The 12635-nt window shown below is 40.6% G+C and overlaps 1 protein-coding gene across 1 annotated transcript in view; it reads right to left on the minus strand.

The window, feature by feature from the left end:
* The window catches only part of LOC111082928 (protein madd-4), a 77549-nt gene extending 72957 nt beyond the window's left edge, over nucleotides 1-4592 (minus strand). The window contains exon 1 of the mRNA XM_022379176.2: nucleotides 4539-4592. The gene's annotated coding sequence lies outside the window, so the exon portion shown is untranslated. The remainder of the gene's footprint in view (nucleotides 1-4538) is intronic.
* Between the last annotated feature and the right edge of the window lie 8043 nt (nucleotides 4593-12635).

Consider the following 12635-nt stretch of genomic DNA (forward strand, 5'->3'; position numbering starts at 1 on the left):
TCAAATGCAGGCAGGGCAGGCAGATAACAAGGAAACTGCATTAAGAATCATGCCACACAATACCACATCCACAGACAGAGCAGCAAAAATCCATGTAAAATGGAAATGCTGAAAGTTTTCAATGCGATGAAAAAAAAGTGGTGGTGAAGGGAAAAATGAATAACTTTTTAGTTGGGAAGGTGGGAAAAGGGTCAACTCAACCGAAAATCTCAGTGTATTTAAATTTATTATTATTGATTCCATAATTAATTGCAGTCTTGATGGAGAATCGTGTCTGTCTCTTAAGTATTTTTAATGTGACTAACTAGATGCTTAGGCTTGAGAAAGTTTTGGATTAAGAAGGCGATAATTTCAGTTGGAATTTAAGGGAAAATATTCTTAAGAATATCAACTAATTATACCCATGTTAAATCTGTTGAAATAATATTCCCTGGAAATGCCAAAAAACCCCAAAACTGGAAGACCCCAAAAATCACGAACCGCATAAAAACTGCGACAAAAGTTGTAGCTGCTGCCAAACTGGCGTCTTGAATGATTCATCAGATGGAGGGGCCTGGCCAAGTGTTGACTTTTGTATCTTTGGGAAACGGAGAACCCACAGCCATTGGGGGCATACACCCATTAATATCTGGCATTCTGCACCGCAGAGAGACTGCACTCCTCCACCGCCCCCACATTAGGCCAGAGCTAATCTTTTTCTACGACTTACAATAGCAAAAAGAGGCTGAGGAAGGGCGGTAAAGTCCTCCCCCAAGAAAAGAAAAACAGAGGGGGAGATAGAGAGAGAGGGAGAGAGAGTACTGGCAGGAGTATTGGCAAAGCCGATGCTCACATATTTATGATCACTCAATTATTGTGCGGGTGGGGGTGGGCGTTGGGGCGGAGCTTGAGCTTGAGTATGAGCATGAGGCACTTCCATTTCGCTTATGGGTTCGTATTATTTATTCCAGTGTGTGTGTGTGTGCCCACTGCCTGGTGGCATCGTAGTGGTGTCGAGTGGCAGAGGCTCCCCCTCCACTGTGTGTGTGTGTGTGTGTGTGTGTGTGTGTGTGACCCGTGCGGGGCATTAATGTTAATAATTTATATGGGAAATGTATGCCAATGTACTCGTAAATAGTTAAAAATTATATTTGATTACGTCCAGAGTTTCGCTAGGAAAATTGGAATTGATTTTCCTTTTGTTTTTGTTGTGTTTGTCAAGCATTGAGATAAATTGTTTAGTAGGCAATTTGTATAAGTGTTGAGAGCGGCAGGGAGCAGAGTCCATCCGGCTCTTGTCCTGCGTGGCAGTTAAAAGTGTTTCTTATGGTGTGCGTAAGCAAATCCACAGAGACAGGGAGAGAGGAGAAGAGACAAAGACAGGGAGTGAGGACGGAGAGACGGAGATTCGTGTTGTGTGTGTTTTTTTGATGGCACGTGAAATGTTACGAGCATTTTATATGGCACTTACTTTACTTGACCATCCCTCCCCCCACCCACACGGCCAGAGCCTAATGCTGCGGCGGCCTGTTAATGCATTTGTTGGACCACATTTGTGATGATTAGATATACTCCAATAGCTGAAGGAATGGCAGGAGCTCCCGCCCTGTGTGTCTGCTAGAGAATTCATATTCATTGCAATCATCCCCATTTTGATTGAAAGAAAAACTCAAAAGCTTATGCGTACGATCTGCTAATTATTCATTTGCCTGAATGGAATATCCCACTACTAGTGTCTCGAAAGCCACAAAAGCCAACTTTTCATCGTCAAGGAGGAGGGCGAGCCTGGGCCTGCAATCGCGGCTCAAACTCATTTCCTAATCAATTAAATATTCCGATTTCAATGGCCCAAAGCCAACGAACAGGCGAATGAATGCCTGTGGTGGGTAGGGGAGGGGAGGGGAGACGTGGCATTGAACAAAGGGAATGCGCCTGGACCAGGTCTGGACCCTGGACCCTGGACTCTGTGGAACTGTGTGGATTCTCTCCCTGGATCCTTTTGTGATTACGTAATTACGTTTAATGAATTCAGGAAAATGAAAAATGAAATTGAAAGACCATTCCGTTTGCGAAACGCATTCGATGAAAAAAACTCTTCTTTTTGCCGGCAGAGAGGTGAGAGGTAAGAGTCTTTCGTCTATCCTTTTTTTGTTATCCTTTTCCTTATCCTTATTTTCACTGTGAACTGCAATTTAGGCTTTTGTCCTTGTCGTTTTTCATTTTCAAGTCCTCACAAAAATGGGATGAAAGTGCGGGAGGTGCGGGGGGTGGTGAAGGGTATGCAAATTTAAGTTTTGGAAAATTTTACTGGACGGTAAATCCAAGTATTTTTATGTGTGGGTCACACAAAGCCAATTAAACACTTTTGGGGGGCGGGGGCGCCCATCGATTTTGCCATTGTTTCCCATCCTTTAGCTGCTGTCATGAGCTGCTGCTCTGGATGGGCACTCCTTGAGTGCCATTTTACCTACCTTATGGGGGCCCTGGTCCCAGACCCGGAGGTGTGCGTGGCAAGTGTTTTAAGCACATTTTGGGTAATTGACATTTTGACATCAATTACCGCACTTTCAGGGCGAACGACACAAAAACTTGTACTTGTACTCAAGGACCCCACTCCAGGATGTTGTTTGTTGAAACAACAGGAGCCACAAAGTCCTTCAACAACAACTTCTTGGTTGGGTGTTCAACAAAACACTTCTAGAAACTAAAAACTTAAGGCTTGGGTTGGGTCGTGTCTTCAAATTTTGTTTGGAATTCAATGGGGTTTACGAGTGAAATGATTGCAGTTCGTGGTCTGCGCGAAATATTAAGTACATTTTATTCTAAATGGAGTTCCTCAGCAATATTATTTTGCATGGAAAAATTATAGAAATTACTAGAAAATACCAGAATATATTAAATCAAAATACTAAGTGGCGCAGTGGCATTCTCAGGAGATAAGTTCAGAGAGAAAGTTCCTTGGAAATTACACATAAATTTTTGTTTAGTCTTTTCACACATCGAAATCTGAAGCCGATCCCCTCCAGGCGTAGAAGTTGAAACTGTTTAAAATAATTATTTACCTTCTCCTATGGATAAATAATATATTCCAATAGGGAAATTTATTTTTTACTTCCCCTATATCAAGGTATTACATATAAAACGAACTGAATGGTGTTTTGGTATATTTTGGGATTAGCTTCTTCTTTGCAATCTCGAATCTTTCCCTGGCTCTCTTTCAGAATTCCCCACTTCACGCCGCGCTCCAGGGCAATATTCACTGCTTGGAGCAGATGTGCCACATTGCTGCAGCAGGGATTCTTCAATTTGGACATCTCCAGGATGATTTCGTCCTTGGTGGCCTTGCCCACCCTTTCAATATATGCGACAACATCTTCGGGCATATTATTGCAAATACGAATAATACTTGTAGCGTTTGCCAGACTCATTTTGAACAAATTTACAATAATTTGGTTTGTACAGAAAGTCCCCGAAAACTAGATAAATAAAATGAGCATATAACAGCACTGAAATCGAGTGTCAAAATCTACCACAGTTGCCATTCGAAAAGGTCCTTAAACTACTCCCAAAGAAGAGGGCCAAATTCATCTCATCAGGCTTTCAGATAAAACATCTTCTTGGCCTCCATTTGGCGTCCAACTGGCGCCTCTTTTGAGGCTGCTGCTGCTGCTGCTGCAGCTCCCTTGGAGCCATCCGAACTGTCAGTGCAGACTCAATGCCCCAGACTGTCAGGCTGCCAAAAAATATTCTGTATGTACGAGTACTACTATTCTGTAGTAGTATAAAAACGACGGGGCCAAGCAGCTAAACATATATTGAAATCGCAGCAGAGTCAGCAGCGTCTCCTCTGCTCTCCAACAAATTCGCTACAAAGGAAATGTCATTGAATTTTTACACCAAATGCAGAGGCCAGAAGGCAGACGGCACAGACAGCATACAGCATACAGCAGTAGCAACGAGAAAATAATAAAATAAAGACAAGAATTCAATGCTCTTTCCCTTGTGTTTCACTTCGCTGCTGCTGCAGCAGCAAAAACATTTTCAAGTCATTTTAGTAATGGAATGACTTTTGAATATTTGAAGAGCTCTTTCCGCTTGCGCATGGATGGTAACTTTCCCAGAAACTATTCGTACTCGTGCTTCCCCGTCCCTTAGCAACCAACTCTCTCCATCAGCATTCTATGCACATGCTACAGATTCCGCTGCTATATGGACAGAATCTTCAAGGGAGTTTTTGCTGGGAGGAGAACTCTCGCTCTCAGCGCTGTCTATCGTCGCTTTGAAATTTTCATGAACATTGGTGCTGTCGACATTTGCTTGTTTCCTTTCCTTTTTTCCGTTTAATTTATTAAACATTTCGTTTTTTCCAGCTGCCTGATTTTTCAGAGTTTTACATCTGGCCAATCAGACTTTTTTTTTTGTAGTCTGAATAAAGTGCCTGGACAGCAAAAGTCAACTGTTGGGAGCTTCTATTGCCATCGGTTAGTGGGTTAGTTACATGGGGGAATCTTCTATCGTTTTACGAGCAAGTTCTTAAATATTTTAATAGTTACACTTACCATTTTGATAAAACCAAGTTACATTTTACATGCGAGTGTTCTTGCGGCACTGACCTAAAAATAACCAAGGAAATAGATTAATTAAAACACTAGATTATTTAAAATAAGCATAATCTTGAACAATGGGTGTGGCAGTATTTTAACGATACTAGAAGATATACCAGAAATTAAATTTTAAAATGAAAAATAATAAATAAAATATTCAGAAAAATTCTGGAAAAAGTCCCGAAAAAGTCCGGAAAACTACAAGAAACAATGCAAAAAAAACTACTATAACATAATCCGAAATAATACAAAACATGATAGAATCATAGATAACAGGCAAAAAATATTTTCAAGGATTTTAGAAAAAATTAAGAAAAAATCCTTTAAAAAAAATATAAACTTTGCCATTTCGCAAGAAAGATGTACGCTCGAAATACTTGTTTGTTTCTCCACAAATTAAGGAGCATCCCATTAAGTTTTCTCTAATTTTCGGCTCAATATTAAATTGCAGCAAACATTTTGTCACCCGCACTCGAGACTCTGCAATAAAATCCCCTCGCACAATCAACAAAGCAGAAACCAAAATGCTAGAAAAAAGAGAGCAAACGAAACATTGTAATATTATATAAATAAAATTCTCATCATATTTTTATAACCACGTAGACATAAAGATTCCTATCACCAGGGAGGAGGCGGAGTACGGGACAAGGTCCGAAACGAATTTTTGGCTTCCGCTTTCCTCTCTACTCCTCCCCCAGTCCCCTGTGTGGCTCTCTTTTCCACTCATCTGTGTGTGTGTGTTTCTCTGTTGGTTGTAATCTTTTGTTATGTGACCAATAAAGTAGGCGGCGGGCTGGCTGTTGGCCCTCAAGCGATGGCTGGACCAGATAGGGGGGCGTGGCTTGGGCCACAAGGCGTACGAAATTGGTACGTAAACCCCCGGCATAAGCCAAATGTGCAATAAAAGGATTTGTGTGAGAAATTGCATGAGCACGCATTTTAAATCCACATTAAGTATGGATGGACCTTAACAGGGGAGGGTCAGTTCAGTACTCTATGGGAGTAGTGCCGGACGGGTGGGGGCAAAAAGCCAACGGAAAATAAATAAACATGAAAATAAATATGTAATGAAAGGCAGCCCAAAGGCAGCGGGGAGGGGCGAATGCGTGTCCGCGCGTTGCAAATTGTTGGAGGAGAGAGCTCACTGACAACGTGATTGAGAAATGATTTGTGTGTGTGGCTCAGAGCGGCGGAAGGGCAGGGGGGGGGGCTTCTCCTTGGCGTGAAGGTTCGCCCCTATCATAGTGAGATATTATAAATAAACACAGGTTTTTTTCTAGGGTAAGAAAGCCATTGACCGCAGGGAGAACTTCTGTCAAAGAATTAATTTCAAAGATTGGAATACATTTGTTAAAAACTCAGATTTATGCTCTGACTAGTACTCGGCTATAGATGATTTATGATTTAGAAGATATCTCTACCTCTCTACACACACCTGTCTGTCTGTCCGTCTGTCTGTCTGCTGTCTGTCACACAACTCATTTCTGCAACTCGGTTCGTGCCCCCAAGCCATTCATTAGAGGCCATTTCAATAAGCAAAACGCAGTCCAGTCCGTCCCAGCTGCAAACAAAGGCCTAGACCCGTCTGCAAGTCAAAGTTCGAGCAGAGCCTCAGCAATTATGGAGCTCTCTTTGGCCAGCGGCTATCATTACAAAAGGTTGGCCCAAACTCCCAGCTCCAGTGGCTGGCTTCGTGTGTGTCTCGGCCTGGCCGATAAATCACGTCTTGTTTCGACTTTAACTTCGATCTGCAGTGTCTCCCGCTGTTGTCTGCGTGGGCTGAGGGCGTGGCCTTGTTGTTTTCTTGTTGTTGTTGAGAGATCGTTTTAATGCAAACAAATTGATTGGGGGTCAATGGGTCAGGGGTTGGCCCAATATTTAAAGGTTTGTCTTGTGAGAAGCAAAATTAAATGTAATAAAGATCAGCACAAAATTTCAATTGAAATGGAATGGAATGGAAAATGAAATAAACTAAGACAACAATTATTACAAATGTCAGCAGCAATTGAAAGAAAAATAGCTCTTGGAATAGAACAGCCATTGAAAAGCAGTAAAAGATGAACTGAACAAAGTGTGGAATACCCTCTGAAAAAAATCAACGAAAAATGAGCTGCAACTGGAACAGACAAGCAGGAATACTCCTTGGCATACAGGGTATCGTTGCAAACTTTTCTCACAACTAGAAAACTTTTTTTTTGCAAGGCAAAACAGCAACAGAAAATAAAATAAAACAACATTCACACATGGCTGGGCTGGGTTGCACTGCAGCAGCTGAGGGAGTCCCCATGGAGAGCGAGTCCCGTCCCCAGTCTCCAAGGCAGGGGACTACCCCACTTACAGCACAAACAATAGAATGGGAATTCCAATGGGGGATTGGGGAATAGCAGGCACTGTAAACAGCAAAGTTTCAAGTGGTTCTTGTTGCGGGAATTGAGAAATCCACTCAAGAACTCAAGAAAATGTACCTCGACATTCTTTTATAAATTTTATAATAATTATTTCTCAAGAAGAATCCCATCAAAAGTTACTTACTTATTGCAAGTAATTTTTAAGATATATTTTACTTTATTTACCTTTTCTATTAATTTAATATTTTTTATTATTTTTATGTACCACTAGACCCTTCACTTTTTCTGATAGATTCTGACATAAAATGAAGTGCCCGCCGCACAATTCAATTGCAGTTAATTCTCCCAACCAAAGGCAACGACGAATCTTCCCAATCGAAGGCTCGATTTATGGGCTAAAAGTGTCAGGTGCATAAATTCAAAGCAAGAACTTCTTGGCAAAAGGCCCAGCCAAGCGGCCAACTTCCCAGCAGCATTTCGGGCAATCATTCATTGCGTCAATCAAGGTGCCAGGCAGAAGGCAGCCTCAAACGTTTCGCTTCAACTGCAACTGCAACTCGCATTTCAATTTAAATTAAAAACTTTAAGCAAACTTTAAATACAGCTTACAGATGCCCCACCCCACCCCACACTCGCTCTCTGCCACTCTGCCACTCTGCCACCGTGTGTGTGTGCACTCCAGAACTCGGCTAAAAATCCAACGCCTCGTTGGACACCGAAGAAGGCGTAAGTAAGTAAGTACCAAAGTGAGCAATGAGCAATGAGCACGGAGCTACAGGGCTACAGGGCTACAAGTAAGTTGTAACTCGACAAAAAAAACAAAAAAAAACTTGTGCGGAAATACGGGTACGGTACGAGTTGAGGATTGGAAACTGCAGTTAATGCCCGATAAACTTTATGCACTTTTCCTCCATACAAATCACACCACACACACACATCCTCTCCTCTCCTCTGCTCTCATTCCCTTATCCAGGCTCCAGTTCCGGCTTCAAACTCGATTGCCGCATTCATCCGTTCATTCACTCGCTTTGATTTCATTAACAACACACACAAAATAGAGTTAAATTCCAAACACGTACCAGTGTCGACCACAACACAAACCACACACACACACACACACACACACACACAGCACAGCACAGAAAAATTCTAAATTGCCAAATTGAGACTGGGTTTTGGCCATTCAGCTGTGTTCATTATTCTAGCTTTTCACCATTTCGGAGGGTCATTCTTCTACCTTTTACAGGGGGTGATTCTTCTACCTTTTACTCATTCTGGGTGTCATTCTTCTATTATTTTGTCCTCTTTTCAGCGGATTTGTTCATGTTAAAGAGGCAAACAAAGAAGAAAACAATAAAAGCCTTTGGCTTTTATATGCGCTTAAACCGAGGACCTAAAGCTATAAAAATACATTTAAATTAGAGCCCAGTCGCATACAATCAGAGATTAATCATGGATAGAAAAACGGCTATATTTTAATTAAATAATGGGTTTTTAAATGCAAACGTATTGAAGATAAATACAATACGCTTTGCATTAAAAATATATAATATATAAGTAAATAATATTAATACTGCCCATATTCGATTTAAATATAAAACACTTTAAAATAATGTGGAAAATATATTTAATTTAAATATGAATTTAATCAAAATATGAAACTATTTAATTTAAATATGAAATATATTTATTTTATGCGTGAAATGTATTTATTTTGCATTCTGGCATGGGCTAAGCTGTGATTTCAACATTAAGTACTCAAATGCAGTAAGCTAATTATGACTGCTCGTAAAATGGTGCTGCTAAAAATATAATCTGTTTTATTTATTCAATGAAATCTATATTAAACAAAAAAAGATGCACTCAAACCGTTCGAAAGAGTAAAATGAATCCGCAATCTGTTGATTCGCTTATGTGATAATTCGTCACACATATTCGATTTCCGTTAAAAGCGGGCGTTGTTGCAACTGCAGCATTTGTGTTACGCGTACGAGTGTATGCCCGCACTCCTCCTGCCACCTGCCACCTACCACCTGCCTGCCTCCTACTCCTTTGAACGTAACGAACTTTTGCTGGAATGTCACGTGTTTCATGCGTTCATTCATGCCACTGCTGGGATGCGATGCTGCTGCCACCGTTACACAAACACACACGCACACAAGAGAGGGATTTTCCCTTGCTGTCGTGCCTCAGTTTTGCACACAGAGTTGCTCCATTCCCATTGCGTTGGTCATTTTTGTCATTTTTCGCACACTCCACTCAAAAAGCAGAATTAATTACGCTAATTGAAGAGCCAAGAGCGACACAGAGATACAGAGTGTGTATGATAGAGATACGAGTCCAAAAAAGAAAAAAAAAAAACAGAAGTGCAGAGATAGATACTGCAAGTGAATGCATTGACTCGTAGTCGTAGTTTGCTTTCCGGCGCATTCCCATTCCCCCCCCATGCATTCATTCTGTCCAAAGTTTTTTATTAAATTAAACCATTTATCTCACACACGCTTTCTCTCCGTGTCTGTCTGGACACCGTTTTCATGTAAATGGAATGGAATTTCCTCCATGTGATATAATATGTCGCGAATTGGATTGGATGACTTCTGATTTTGATTGTTTTTGATAGAAATTCCACTAATGGAAAAGGTTGGAAAGCACAAAAATTTCCTTTTAAGCATTTCCTTTAGTCAAAATCTCAATTAATGCACAAACTTTTTTTTGGGTCTTCATACCCGCCCCGGCCCCGGTCCCCCCCCCGCGAACCGGGCAACCAGCGTTAACTTCAAAGCAAGAGTGAAAAAACAACGCTGAAAAACTTTTCACCCCCCCGAGTTTGTTCCTTAGGAAATGTGTGCATGTTATCATTCGCAGGATAAATTCAAATTCAAATACATGTCCCCCTTTAATTTAAATTCTAATTTAATTATGCAAACTAATGAACAGCACACAGCTCCATTGACTGCAACTGACACTCCAAAAAAGGGGCAGGGGAAGTGCAACAAAATTTTCGAACTTTGGCAAACTGTCGGCGGAAAACTTTTGTTGACTGTAAAACTCAGCCGGAAAGCCAGGAAAACCATCGACCATTGAGTGCAAAATGTAAATTGTGCATAAAATGTAAGCGTGGTGGCATAGGAAAATGCATTCTCCATTGGAAAAATTTAACAAAAGTATTTGGGATACGTACGTATACGGGAATATTTATGTGGCTAATTCCCAACGAACGCTAAAAGAAACAGTAGCTAAAGTTGGGGCGGGGGGCGGTTGGGAGATTGTTTTAAAATGCAAAAATCTTTTTAAAAGTACGGAAGTTGACACTTAAGTTTATAAACCCAATAAAAATCACATTAGCCCCGCAGCTGTGCGGCGACGGAAGCCAAACAGCGGACTCTGATAGTACTCCAGGAAAAGTGGAACTTAAAGCGGGCGAAGAAAAGTCCAAGGAGTCAACTTGCCACTGCCCCTGAGCCACTGTGCTCCCCGCGGCATAAGCAATGCTAATGATCGCCCACACAAAAGTGTTTAAACGGAAGCTGGCACAAAAGAATACGACAAAAGGCTTTTAAATATATTTCGAATAAAAGCGGGAGGTACGTGACACTAATGGCACGTGAAAGCCAGCGAATATTTGAATAGATTTTTATTTAGTTTTATTGATTGAATATTTATCGGGAAGAAAGATACCTAAAATGTTAGAATTCTTCTTAGATTTCCCCAAAAAAATAAAGAATATATATAATATCATTTTTATAATAAAAGTTATCAAATAAGAATTTTGTTATGATTTTAATAATAATAATAAAATAATAATAAAATTATAAAAATAAAAAATAAGTAAAAAATATTAATAAGAATAAAAAATAATATAATAATAAAAATAAAAAATAATATAATAATAAAAATAAAAAATAATATAATAATATAAATAAAAAATAAGTTTTATTTTTATTTTGTAGATATTCTAAAAATTGGTAATAAAAGTTTATCTTGTTACGAGATTCCTCTTCTTCAAAAATAGCTTAGCTGTATTTTTTTTCATACACCTAGGACACTTTTTTCGACTGATTTTTTAAAACTCATAAGTCTTATTTGTGTTCCCTGATATATATATGTTTGTATATATATACATATATATTCCCCAATATTTCTAGTAAAGTTCAGGGAGATGGGGGGTATGGGGCATTTTCTTCCATATTTTCTGCTTGTGTGATTATTTGTGCATTTAAATTTATACATAAGCAATTACGAGAAGTAAAAGTACAAGAGAGCACTGCCACAAAATGGGGCACTTGTCTAGGCGTGAAAGGCGCCACCGATGGATGCCTGATGTCTGCCACTTGAGCGCAAAAGCATCTGTGTGTGTGTGTGTGTGTGTGTGCTGGTGCGACGCCAAAGACCAATTATGCGCACATTTCATGCATAAGAAAATTCAATTCCACGTTCATTTGCACATGCAAATCAAATTTATTTGCGGCAAACACACTCTCCTTCGGCTGCAGGACGGACATGCCACCAAAGTAGGAGACGCCACCGCACCGCACCGCGCACTGCATTTGCAAGTAGTTGGTGGAGAGCCTGCTGTCTCTTCTCTCCTGTCTCCTGTCTTCTGCCCTGCAAAATGTTTCTCAAATTCAGCCACCGCGAACTTTGACAGCATCTTCCACCATCCTTTTACCCATTTCCCATTTGCACTCCCTTTCTACCCCTTTTCCTTGCCATTTCCTACCAATTTCAATATGCCTTTTCCACGCACTTTCACAGCTTTTCAATTTTCCATTTAGTGGAGTGACAGACTGGCAGAATGGGAGCCTGCGTTCTATGTTAATTCTAATGGCATTTCGGGGAGAGCCTTTTCAAAAGCCTTCATCACATGTGAATGTTCTTTTGTATCTTTTGAATGGGTGGGTTCATCTCATAATTAACATTGGGTTTTATAGCGAATTTCCATAGAAATTTCACTAATTCAGATGCAGGCTCTCTCTCTCTCTCAAGCAGGTGAAAAGATTAAGCAGGCCTGTCATGAAAATATTCTTAAGTTATTTAACAATTTATCCATTTAACAATGGCAAAACCCAGACTCTCTCTCCTTTGGCTCTCTGTCTGCTTCGCTCTGTGGATCAAGTGGCTTTCCATGTGTTTGACATTTGTCATCCGTGTCCACTTCATTGCTGGACCCTAGAGAGGACACTACATTATACTCATTCTCATCCGCTCATTGTAGTTGGCCCCCAAACAGGGGCTCGCTCCACTCCAAAACTTGAATAATTAAAAATACAATATTGAAGTGCAAACATCTGGCAGAAAGAACGAAACAGAACCAAACTGAGCAGAGAGAGAGAAAAAAAGTATGTAGAGAGATATGTATGTTCGCCTCCCCTCTGCACTTAGTCAAAGATATCCACTTGCAAGGACAACGAAGGCAGATCCTTGGCATGACACTGGGACATGCTGGGGAAATGCTGACAAGCTGCGCAAACAATCGAAGCAAAAGGCATGACATGACAACAAAAGAGTGAAGAAAAATGCAGTCCGGTTGGCTCTGTGATTTTGCTCCAGGGCTGGCATGAAGGCTGCACAGAATGTGTGTGTGTGGGGGGCTGTGTGTGTGTGTGTGGGGTGGAGTGGAGTGCTTATGGGTCAACGCCAGAAACAAACTATGAGAATGTGCCACGCTCGTGCCAGCGTACTGCTCCAGGGGTGATGAATGTTG

The sequence above is a fragment of the Drosophila obscura genome, unplaced genomic scaffold, assembly GCF_018151105.1.
Source record: "Drosophila obscura isolate BZ-5 IFL unplaced genomic scaffold, ASM1815110v1 contig_179, whole genome shotgun sequence".
NCBI lineage: Eukaryota > Metazoa > Arthropoda > Insecta > Diptera > Drosophilidae > Drosophila > Drosophila obscura.